Source organism: Vulpes vulpes, chromosome 8 (assembly GCF_048418805.1).
Source record: "Vulpes vulpes isolate BD-2025 chromosome 8, VulVul3, whole genome shotgun sequence".
NCBI lineage: Eukaryota > Metazoa > Chordata > Mammalia > Carnivora > Canidae > Vulpes > Vulpes vulpes.
The window spans coordinates 92,937,341-92,950,428 of NC_132787.1; the positions used below are offsets into that span (position 1 = coordinate 92,937,341).

At 35.0% G+C, this 13,088-nt stretch overlaps 1 protein-coding gene across 22 annotated transcripts in view; it reads right to left on the reverse strand.

The window, feature by feature from the left end:
* Nucleotides 1-13,088, reverse strand: part of NCOA1 (nuclear receptor coactivator 1) — a 241,938-nt gene that overhangs the window by 104,991 nt on the left and 123,859 nt on the right. For all 22 annotated transcript variants that reach the window (XM_025983969.2, XM_025983974.2, XM_025983972.2 and 19 more), the window contains one exon: nucleotides 1,112-1,268. The gene's annotated coding sequence lies outside the window, so the exon portion shown is untranslated. The remainder of the gene's footprint in view (nucleotides 1-1,111; nucleotides 1,269-13,088) is intronic.

The window sequence follows — 13,088 nt, forward strand, 5'->3', positions numbered from 1 at the left end:
ATTTCTCTCTCTTTATTGAGAATCAACAATCTGATTTCAAATAACAGAAAACATAAATTAATAAATACAAGGTACCATCAGTTCATAAAAGCCAGAAATCTGGAGTGTGTTCTAGAAACCAATGAGATTTTAGAGTGAGAAGTAGCAGGATCAAATGAGTATTTTCTCAAATCATTTTGCATATCCAGTCCCTGCTTTAAAGCTCTCTGCCAACAAATAGTCTTGCCTTTATCTCCCAAGTTCATTGTTTATTCCAAACATTGGTATTGCTTGTCAGCCAACTAAATTTAACTGTCTCTGACTTCTATGATTTTTACACCCCACTATTCAAGTTGGTGGCTATCACTCTCCATGGTGACAACTTTCTCCTTTAAAGTGAGTAGGTGGTATAGAGCTGAGGCAGGGATGAGGGGAGTTTCTGGGGGTGCTGATATTGTTTTACTTCTTAACCTGTTTAGCAAATTTGCACGTGATAATTCAAGAGTTCTATATTTAAAACTTGTAACTTTTATCTGTATAATGTCATAATTCAATTAAAAATATTTTAATTTAAAAAACCTCCCACTGGAAGTCTTCCACTTACTGATTAATCAGTTTCTGATTAACCTTCAGCTTTTTACCCACTGTCTTGGCTTGATGCATGTTTATCTTTCTAACTATAGGCTGCTATGATCATTGTCATGTTCATGGATACACAAGTATTCTTCCCTCAACTCACAAACTCTTAGAAAACAACTATGTAAAAATGCCCAAATGTAAAAAATGGGCACCAAATATAGATTTAATGACTGCATACAAGTTAGAAATAGATAGACCAAATCTAAGGATGACTTACCCGCTTGCCATTTTTAATTCAATAATGGTCACATTGTAAAATATAGATATGAATCCTATATTCATTTAAATGTGCATTAAAGTGATTCATAAAATGTAATCTAGAACTTCTCTAATATTTTCCTTTAGGAATATCAGCACATGTTTTATAATAACCTTGAAGCTCTCAAATCAAATACATATTTCCATTAACAAAAAGAGTCAACAGGTAATCATTTTTCCCTCCATACTTTTTGTAGAGACAAAGCTCTTTTAAAAGAAGAAGTATAATTCCCACCTGGGAGACTTCTTTGTTCATAATGAGTCCTGAAAACAGATATGGTCAAGTCTAATATTCCAGAAGGTAGCTTCCAGGGTAGTGGGGTAGCGAGGTTTCCAGAGATGGCTCTAGTTTTCTTCACTCTCACCTCATTTAAGGCCAATTACGCAAACAACTAAAAGGAGAAGAAAAAAAATAAAAGCAGAAAGGAAGTTAGATTGACATATTATTTTCTAAGAAATAGAATTTTTATTTCTAATCTTTATTTCTATTTATTTTATTGTCATTTCTAAGAAATGACAAAGGTCAGAAATGCTGCATAAAGAAAGAAAATCCAACTTGTAAGGTGATCCAGAAAAATACTTCCAAAAGACAATGGATGAAGATATGATTTTACAGCAGACATCCTTTCTGGTGATTAGATACATATGGATATGTATTAGATACATATAGATGGCCTCTTACCTTCACCAGAAGTTGTATTAGTGTTACAGAGAGATCCAGGTACATACTACTCACCTACCCCCAAAGTGACATCCTATATAACTGTAGTATATTATCATAAACTGAGAAACTGACCGGCACAATACAATTATCTAGACTACAGATCTTACTTGGATTTTGCCAGTTTTTTTCATTCACTCATTTTACATATAGATACTAGATATATATCTTTGTTTATAACTCTATGGCATTTTAGTACATGTAAAGATCCATATACTATACCCCCACTTAGATTCCCTTAGCTGTTTATAATCACACCCTCCTGTCCTTTCCTTAATTCCTGACAACCACTTATCTGTCCTTTATTTCTATAATTTTGTCACTTTGAGAATCTTAAAAAAAATGAATTAGACAGTATGGGAACAAAGCTGCTATAAATAATTATGTACAGGTTTCTATGTGAACGTAAGTTTTCATTTCTCTAGAATAAATACCCAGAAATGCAATTGCTGGATGGTATGGGTGTGTATTTACTACCCAGTAATTTAGAACAAAAACCAGGGATCCCTGGGTGGCACAGCGGTTTGGCGCCTGCCTTTGGCCCAGGGCGTGATCCTGGAGACCCGGGATCGAATCCCACGTCGGGCTCCCGGTGCATCGAGCCTGCTTCTCCCTCTGCCTGTGTCTCTGCCTCTCTCTCTCTCTCTCTCTCTGTGTGTGTGACTATCATAAATAAATAAAAATTAAAAAAAATTTAAAAACCAACACAATTTCTAAAAAAAACAATCTAAAATATCATCAACAAAATCTAGGACGCAATAAAAAAATTTCTAAATATGCTAAGAAGTTAAAATTTTTAACTGAAAATCAGGAGAAAAATCCTATTACAAGATGATCTAGATGTTTGAATTAACTGACAAGGATATTAAAACAGTTAATACAAACAAGCATGTTCAAGATATTTTGATGAGTGAGCAGATGAGAAATATTGGCAGTAAATGGGAAAAAAAGAAATAAATGAAAATTCAAGAGTTAGATAGTTCAGTATAAAAATTGTCAAATTCACTGAATAGGCTGAATCTACTATTATTAGCTAATAGGAGATGTAAGATGGCACAAAAAGAAGTTGGTGAAGTCAAAATAATAATCCAAACTCAAGACAATTCAAACAAATTAAAACCAACAGTTTAAAAGATTAAAACAATCATTAATACTCTGGCAAGACTGTACAAGAAAACCAAAAGGCAACACAAATTATCAATATAGGAGAAATATCACTTCTGATACTACAAATATAATGTTTTAAACTATATAATGCAAATCAATCCAGTAACTGAGATAAAATGAAAAATCCCTTAAAATTACCAAAATGACTACGGAAATAAATGGAATGCTATCTATTAAAGAAACTATTTCATAATTATAACAAAAACAAAATACAAAATACCACAAAAACAAAACTCTAGCCCCAGATGGCTTCACTGGTGGGCTATCTCAAACATTTAACGAAGTAATCATAAGAATCTTACATACTTTCTAGAAAACAGAAAAGAGATACTCTCCAACTTGTTTTATTAAATAAGCAAATCCCTAACTCCAAAACTTGACAAAGATATTACTAGAAAAGAAAATCAGCCTCATGAATACAGATGCAAAACAATAAATTGAACCCAGCAATATATAAGAAGGATAATATACCTTGATCATTGTGGTTTATCCAAGAAATAGAAGTTTGGTTTAAAATTCAAATATCAGTTAATGTAATTTACCATGTTAACAGAATAAAAAGATATAAACATTGCAACAGATACAGAAAAAAATCTGACAAAAATCAGTACCTATTCATGATAAAATTCTCAGCAAGCTAAGAATTAAAGAATTTATTATTTTTTAAGATTTTATTTGTTATTTCATGAGAGACACAGAGAGAAAGAGAGAGGCAGAGACACAGGCAGAGGGAGAAGCAGGCTCCATGCAGGGAGCCTGACGTGGGACTTGATCCTGGGTCTCCAAGATCAGGCCCTGGGCTGAAAGCGGTGCTAAACCGCTGAGCCACCAGGGCTGCCCAAGGTAACTCCCTTAATATGATAATCAAGAGGATGAATGAAAAATCTACATCTAGTTTTTATATAATGGTGAAATATTGGGAGTTTCTAATTTTAGGAATAAGGCTAGAATGTTCACTCTAGCTACTTCATTATTTTTTTTAATTTTATTTTTAAGTAATTTCAATCCCAATGTGGGGCCCAAACCCACAACCCCAAGATCAAGAGTTGCATGCTCAACTGAGAGAGCCAGTCAGGCACCCTATAGCCAGTTCATTATTATAATGGATGTACTGAAGGTCCTAGTCAGCGCTGTAAGAGAAATAAAAGGAAATTCAGAGAAGAAGAACTAAAATTGTCTTTGTTCACTTAAAATCATTTTTAGGTACATAATTCTAAGGAATCTGATTAATAGGATTAATATGTAACTTGGCAAAGTTATAGGATATAAGGTGAGTTTACAAATTCTATTCATTCTATACAATCATAAATGGAAAATAAAATGCAAAACAAATTTGTAATATATCAAAAACATAGAATACTTAGGAATTAATTTAACAAAAGATATACAAGACCTATACACTTAAATTTTCTAACATTGCTGGGGCACCTGGGTGGCTCAGGCAGTTAAGTGCCCGACCCTTGATTCTGACTCAGGTCTTGATTTGAGGGTCCTGAGATCAAGCCCTTACATGGGGCTCCCTGTACAGCCTCAGTGGGAGTCAGCCTCCTCCTTCTCCCTATGCCCCTCCCCCCACTTGCACCCTTCTCTTTCAAAATAAATAAACAAAATTTTAAAAATTTTCTTTATAATATTGCTGAAACTAAAAAAGACCCCCTCAAAAACAGAGGGATTGAATACTTTCATGAATTCACCAAGATTCAATTCTCCTCCTAAATTAAATCATATATTCAAAAATAAAATTAGTGGTTTATTTTACATATATCTAGTACATTACACTACCAATAAGTACAAATCTATTTTTCTTTTGTTTTACATTTGTAATAGTTTTTTTTTTTAATGCTTGTTTTGGGCTTTTTCTTTCCGCATAAAAACTGTTTTCCATAAATCATGATTTCCCCCAATGCTGAATTCCATATTAAAGTAAAATGTTTAATGTTACAAAATGGAGCGATCCAATCACCTGGATTCAAAAGTATTTACCTCTTCTAGTCTCTCTAAACTAACTGCTTTTTATAGTTTCAAGATTTTTTTTTTTATTTAAACCTACAATTCAAAAACTCAAAGAAACTTGAAACTAGTTTTTCTTTTTTCTGTTTTTTAAAGATTTTATTTATTTATTCATGAGAGACACAGAGAGGCAGAGGCATAGGCAGAGAGAGAAGCAGGCTCCATGCAGACAGCCCAATGTGGGACTCGATCCCAGAACTCCAGGATCACATCCTTGGCGGAAGGCAGGCACACTCAACGCTCACCCAGGTGTCCCTGAACTAGTTTTTCATATTGACTTATAGTTAAAACCATTAAAAAGGTTTCATAGTTAGATTAGCCCAATTTACATTATATTTGAATTTTTCTCACTTTATATGTCTAGTTTATTTGCATTTATAATACAGCGCCCTAGAACATTTTCTTGAATGAAACAATTCATTTCAAACCTCCTGATATTATTTTGTGTGTTCTTTCATTTTGAAGAACTTTATCATTAAATTTTCTCTAAGTAAATGTGTGTAGGAACTGGTAAATAGCAACTGACTATCAGCAAAGATGGCACTGTTCACAGTCATCCATAAACCTAGGTTCTGTCATTATTTGGCTTCCAAGGAAGAGCAACACCCCAAATCACTTGCATACTTAATCCTGTGGGTATAGTCTTTGCCACATGATGCCACTCTCTTCTGTAAAACCTGAGATTTTTTTATGGGTACTTCTTCAAAACCAGGCAGTAACTGAAGCCAGATGATTTAGGGTCCTGATGAATTCATGGTGAACCATGTGAGGGAGGGTGAGAGAAACGCTAAGAGGGAGGCTAAGCACAGTCGTTTACAGACTGTAAGAAGATGGAAAAGCACAAGATAAATCCATTTTCAAAAAATATATGTACAAAAAAAAGATATGTACGCAATGAGAAGTAAAAAATATGGAACCAGGAGATAGGTGACACAGAGAACCTAAGAAGACAGGAGGAATATGAAGAAATACCGAGAAAACAGACAGTTTTGATAATCTGATGTTTGGTTATTACTGTGAAATCAGTGAGCTCTCTTAAATTTTATCTCTCCTTGGGGTGCCTGGGTGGCTCAGTTGTTTAAGGGCCTGCCTTCAGCTCAGATTATGATCTTGGGGCCCTGGGATCAGCCTGCTTCTCCACCCCCTCCCCACCACTCGTGGTTACTCTCTCTCTTTCAAATATAATGTTTGAAAAAATAAAAAATAAAATGTACTTCTCTAGTGATTTTTTTCATTTAATTTTAATTCCAGTATAGTTGACATACAGTGTCATATTAGTTTCAGGTGTACAATACAGTGATTCAAATATTCTATACATCAGTGATTACTATGTAATTATCTATGCCATCTAAAGCTCAGCATTTTAAGCCTTTCCTCACCACCCCTACCCTAATCCAGAGGAATCCAGAGTAGGAGATCTAATATGACAGTACAGACTCCTACTAGACCCCCATGATTAGATTACTGGGCATGCTTGAAGGCTTTCAATTTACTGGTTCCAATTTTCCTCTCCTGTAAGGCCTTTCTGTCTTCATTACCTGATTCTGATGTTGGATTCTGGCACAAGTTCTGGCTAATGCAACCACCTCAATTTTAAGTATAAGAATTTTTTTTAATTGTATCTATTTATTCATGATAGACACACAGAGAGAGGCAGAGACAGAAGCAGAGGGAGAAGCAGGTTCCCCACAAGGAGCCCAATGTGGGACTCAATCCCGGATCCCGGGATCATGCCCTGAGCCAAAGGCAGATGCTCAACCACTGAGCCACTCAGGCATCCGAGTGTAAGAATTTCTAATGGCAATACTCAGAAGTGGAATTTCTGAGTTACAGTAGCTACATATCTTCCACTTTACTCACCATTTGTCAAATTGCTTGCCAAAATGGTTGTTTCATACTCACTCCCACTAGTAATGTATACAAACCATCTCCCCCATATTCTTTCCAACACCTGATATCATCAGACTTTATTTTTTAACCAGTCTAATGGATAAAAATGGGATTTCATTTCAATTTGAATTTCCCTGAATATTACAGAGACCGAGTCTTAGTTGACTATGTGGATATCCTATTTCTTGAACTGGTATTGATCTCTTTTCTTCCTTTATGCTGGGCACCCAACAAACACTTTTGTTCTGGGAAATTTTCTTGGATTATACTATTTATTTTTTTCTTTCCCTTCATTTATTCTGTTCTCTCTTTTTAGAACTCTTAACACTAGTAAGCTGACTCTTCTAGATTCATCTTTTTATTTTCTTCAATCTTCTGCTTATCATTTCTTTCCCTTTTTACTCTACTTTCTAAACAATTATCCTCAATTCATTATCCAATACTTTTTTTAATAAATTAATTTTTATTGGTGTTCAATTTACCAACATACAGAATAACACCCAGTGCTCATCCCGTCAAGTGTCCCCCTCAGTGCCCGTCACCCATTCCCCCCCACCCCCCGCCCTCCTCCCCTTCCACCACCCCTAGTTCGTTTCCCAGAGTTAGGAGTCTTTATGTTCTGTCTCCCTTCCTGATATTTCCCACACATTTCTTCTCCCTTCCTTTATATTCCCTTTCACTATTATTTATATTCCCCAAATGAATGAGAACATACACTGTTTGTCCTTCTCCAATTGACTTACTGCACTCAGCATAATACCCTCCAGTTCCATCCACGTTGAAGCAAATGGTGGGTATTTGTCGTTTCTAATGGCTGAGTAATATTCCATTGTATACATAAACCACATCTTCTTTATCCATTCATCTTTCGATGGACACCGAGGCTCCTTCCACAGTTTGGCTATTGTGGACATTGTTGCTAGAAACATTGGGGTGCAGGTGTCCCGGTGTTTCATTGCATCTGAATCTTTGTTATCCAATACTTCTATTGAATTTTTTTCTGCTTCATATTCTTAATTTATAGGAATTGTTTTCTGAATGCTCTTTTTAAAGTATCTTATTCTTGCTTTATGGATGTAGCATCCCATCTCGCTGAAGATATGTTATACACACATATGGTATATGTATGTGTGTGTATATTCATATATATCTATATATAACTGGATGTGTATGTGTGTGAATGTATACATAACATTTCCTTGGCTGTATAGTCTGTTTTCAGCAAGTTCTTTTGTATTCTTGATTTGTTTACTTTGGTTTCTGTTATTCATAGTAGGTGCTTTTCTTAGATGCTTCATGATATTTGGATCTTTGGAAACAAAAAAGCTTATCTAAAGCTCTAATTAAGTACATGGGGCTATTGATTGTGACCTTCACTACAGGACAACCTGGGCAAACTCTTTGTTAGGATGCAAATACTGATGTGAGAAACCTGGTTCCCACCAGAATTTTCCCTTGAAAATTTTACCCTATTTTTCTTCAATTCTTCTACATCTCTGGATTTATGACTAAAAATAATCCAACTACAACTCTTATTGACTTTATTTTTGTTTGTTTGTTTTTTAAGATTTTATTTATTTGTTTATTCATGAGAAACAGAGAGAGAGAGAGGCAGAGACAGGCAGAGGGAGAGGCAGGCTCTGTGCAGGGAGCCCGACGTGGGACTCGATTTCGGGTCCCCAGGATCATGCCCTGGGCCGAAGTCAGCGGTAAACCACTGAGCCACCCAGGCTGCTCAGACTTTATTTTTGTTGTTGTTTAACTAAACTCTGGTTTGAGGAAGGAACAATATTAATTTGTGCTCAACCTACCACTTTTACCTGGGATCAAATACTATATTATTATTGGTAATATTTTGTTTATTTTCAATAATCCTGTTTTTCATAATCTTTTTAAAGTTTTCCTTCATGTATGTTATTAACATCTTAATCTTTCTGCCAATTTTAAAATCCACCATCCTGACATTCTCAAGAACCAATTAGCCACTGAAATTACTCAATAACATAATGAATGATATGACAGAAAAAGAACTAAACAACAGGCAGTAAGGCCTATACAATAGTTATTTGGAAATTTCTAAAAAGGACCAGCTTTAGATAAAGGGAACGTCTCTTCATACACATTAGCTGATACCATGGATTCTGACTGGGAAAACAGAAAAAAATCCACCTTCTGTTAGCAACTGCTGCCTTATGATGAGAAGAGTATCAAAAGAAGCTGTGGTCTGTTCTTTTCTCTGTGAAAAAGTACAGGAAACTTTCAAATCTCTAAAAGCAGTAGACCATAACTGTTTAGTGTAATGAAAATAATGTGTTACTAATAACACTTAAAATTAAAATGTTTGTACATTCATTACTTCCATAAAATTAGTGCAGATTCAAGGTTATTACTATTACAACATGACTTTAACTCTTCTTCTTTATGATGTACTTTTTGATGAGGAGAGAAAGGGATAATGTTAACCAAAATCTGGGTGTGGTGGGACTAGCTTAGGTTAGCTATGCTGCCATTCTGTAGTGAGTCATTATAAATAAACAATTAACACTAGTGGCAATTAGAAATTACTTTGGTTTACACAGAGTTAAGATTCCATAGTAACTTCTCTGCTCTTATTAGTTGTACCCCAAATAAAATTTAAGACGGAAGGTGGCACCTAAAATTTTGTGTGAAATCTTTTTTTTTCCTTAAGAGACACTGTAAGGTTTTCACAGAAGAACGAAAGAATGATGCTACCAACCCTCCTCCTCCTGACCATGTTTTTTTTTTTTTTTTTAAGATTTTATTTATTTATTAGAGACACAAAGAGAGAGGGGGGGTGCACAGACACAGGCAGAGGGAGAAGCAGGCTCCACACAGGGAGCCTGACATGGGACTCGATCCAGGGTCTCCAGGATCACGTCCTGGGAAGGCGGCAGCGCTAAACTGCTAAGCCACAGGGCTGTCCATCCTGACCATGTTAATAAGGGTCATGCTCTCCAAATCAAAGGCAAAAAAAATCTGAATAAAATTTGAAATTAAACCAGCCATATTGTTAAAAAATAATTTTAAAATATTTAAAGTTTATTTAACTCCTTCAATAGTTATCTGTCTTTTTCTTAATACTATCTTAGTATTAAGGAGGCCTAAGAAAAGACTTTAAAGATAAAACTATTTTTTAATATAATGGCAATATTTAATTATTTTTCCTTATTAATCTTTGATTTTTAGAAGGCTGATTTCATTGTTCTTATGATTACAAAATGCTTTTATGAAAACCTTATAATCTCTCTCCAGAAAAAAACCACCTCTTCATACAATTTTTGGATGTGTTAAAAAATGTGGGTAAATTCATGGTGTTTTTAGAAGACAATGTATTATGTTGGAAAGATATGGAAACCGTTGTTCTGTGGTAAAAGCACGAGCTCCAGGGAACTCCAGCCAGGAAAATAAATCTTGTAAGATTTATAAGAATAAGATTTGTAAGTAGCAAGAATTCTGAGGGGACCAATATTTAAGAGAACTGTGACCCCGAGGAAATTCTTTGTACACATGGACAAGAGGTATGATGAAAGATGTTCATGCCAGCATTGTTTATGAGAGCAAAAAATGGTAAGAACCCAAATGCTCAACAATAATAGAATGGATTAGTAAATTGAGTATACTGATAGAATAAAACCTCACACCACTGAAATAAATTCTAATTATTTTTATTTATTTTTTTCTTCTTTTTGTTGCACTGAAATAAATTAACTGAGCTTTAGCTATCCACATCTGCCTATAGGCAACCACATTCCCTTCTTATAACTGATGTATATTTCATTATGGTTACAAGTATGGATTCTGGAACTCAACTCTACCATCACTAACTTTCTGATCTTCACCTCTCTGTGCCTCTTAGTTTCCTGCTCTACAAAAAAGCAGAACTTTGTGCCTATCCCAAAGTTGTCAGGAGAGTAAACATGGAGTACTTTTAAGTAGTTTAAAACAATGGCTGGCACGTGGTAAACACTGCGAAGTGATTAACAAACCATAGCCAGGTAAGTTTAATATCTCTTCTGCTTGGCAGCCACTTCTCTCATAAATGATGGCAGCCATCACATTTTCCTTTGGTTTTTTCCAGACTTGGATATCTTGCATTTCTTTATTTATTTCAGTAATACATATTCAGGAAATTTTATGTATCTTCATATGGCTTTTTGTTTTTAATTTTCATTTGGCTTCCAGGGAAATACTGATGCTTAAATTCAAAGTTGTAGAGATAAAATAAATGTAAACAGTACAGTAAAACATCAATTCAAAGTATTTTGTTGAATCACTACTTCTATTTCTTGTCCCCCCTCTTTTTAAGAAAGCCAGATTATAACCTTAAAACCAAAATTGTGTGTTTAAGTGCCTGTATATCAACTACTAAATCTAAAATATTAACGGTTCCTACAGCCTCCATTACATGTACATTAAAGAGATAAACACTGAAAAGTCCAGACTACTGGATTTCAAAACTACTAATTCTGAATGTTGTATAAACATATCTATTTTGGATACAAGTTATTCTCAAAAGAATGCTCCTACTATATTTATGCTGTATGTTAAGCTCCACATCTGCAAGCATCTGCCTATTTATTAAGAAGTTCCAAACTAAACTCCTCTATATTCCTTTTCTTTGGCTATTCCTTATTTTTTTTTTTAAAGATACCTTCACACTCACCCAAATGCTGCCATCCTATATTGTACTCTATCTTGCCTATTTCAAAAATAAGTCATCAACCACATATATACAAATCTGATATCCTATTCCTGCTTATGTCCCTTCCATGAGGTTTTATTTCACTTATAATAAAATACCAAACCATGCCATAGCCATTCTTCCCATATGTAGCATGCTATGCTTTAGCAGTATTGGTCCTTTCTCAGCTCCTGCCTATTTCCCAGTCTTCTTTCTCACTCCAAGGCCTTTGCTAGAATATATTCTTTGTTGCAAATAATCTCCTATTTTCTTCACCTGCCCAATTCCTAGTCCCTGTCCAAACTTCAGCTAAAACTCTACTTCTCTGACCATAGTAATCTAAATCAGCCCTTCCTTATACTTTCATAGCACTTTCTACTTTTCCTTCATAGCATTTTTCAAAATATATTAACATATTTGTGTGATTCTCTGCTTATTGTTACTCCCTCCCAAGACTGGATGTTTTTTAACTTGCACAGAGTAGGTACACAACATTTTAAAAGGTTAATTTATGTTATTAATGAATCTATTCCAATTCAACAATGGTAATGCAGTTAAAAGCTTAAGGACAATGAGGATCATTAAACTGGTCAAAGGACATTATTTATACCCTTCTAAACAAATCCAAGAACAGTATCACTAGCATGGCGGCGGGGTGGGGGTGGGAGGTGGGCACTAGATTGTTAGTATACGAGATAAGGCACAGGTTTGAAGGTGAGAACACATGGAGAAAAGAAAGCTGAAAGTAGTAAACCTGCTGGATTAGTCTCTACTAATCGGAGAAAGCCCATTTCTGTGGCATCATTCTGCAATATAATTTATCTCTCTGTTTTTGCTACAAGGCGAGAGAAAACACCAGGATGTTGGAGAGAGTCCACATTTAAAGAGCTAAAAATGAAATGTAACACCTAAGCTACAAGTGTTTAGTTCTTTCTTAAAGAGCAACTTTACTGAATCGGAAGACAGCTGTTGAGGACTATCAAAACTAAGCAGTTCTAAATCTCCAAAACACTATGGTGGGATGCTCAGATAGGATTTTAAACCCAGTACAGGTTTTATATGTGTTCGAAGATGGCACTGTACTAAGATGGCATTTTACAAAACACAGGTTGGATCACTTTAGGTAACAGTTCAAATTGACATATACTTTATGAGTGTTTGCATTACACATTTTTCTATGTGTGGGCTCAGTTTACTCCACACACTATCAACTGACAAAGACAAATTACCTCTTTGTACCTCTCTAGGGTAGCAAAAAGAATAGATACCCACTGAAGTTAACTGATAAAAATACTTGTATCTAGGGACGTCTGTCTGGGTGGCTCAGCAGTTGAGTGTCTGCCTTCAGCTCAGGGCTTGATCCTGGGATCTGGGATCGAGTCCCACATTGGGCTCCCTGCAAGGAGCCTGCTTCTCCCTCTGCCTGTCTCTCTCTCTCTCTCTCTCCTTGTAATAAATAAATAAATAAATAAATAAATAAATAAATAAATCTTTAAAAAAATGCTTGTATCTAGATATTTGTTTCTTTTTTGTGATATTTCTAAATTACATAATACCTTTTTAAATAGAAAAGTGGCCTGTTTATGTGCCTAGAGGTTTCAACTAGTAATTCCATTTTTTGGAAAGCAAAGTTATAATCACATAATGAGGTGTGCTAATCTACAGTTACATTTAACTATCACTTTCCACATAGTAGCATGCATAGTAGCTTCAGGTGGGAGA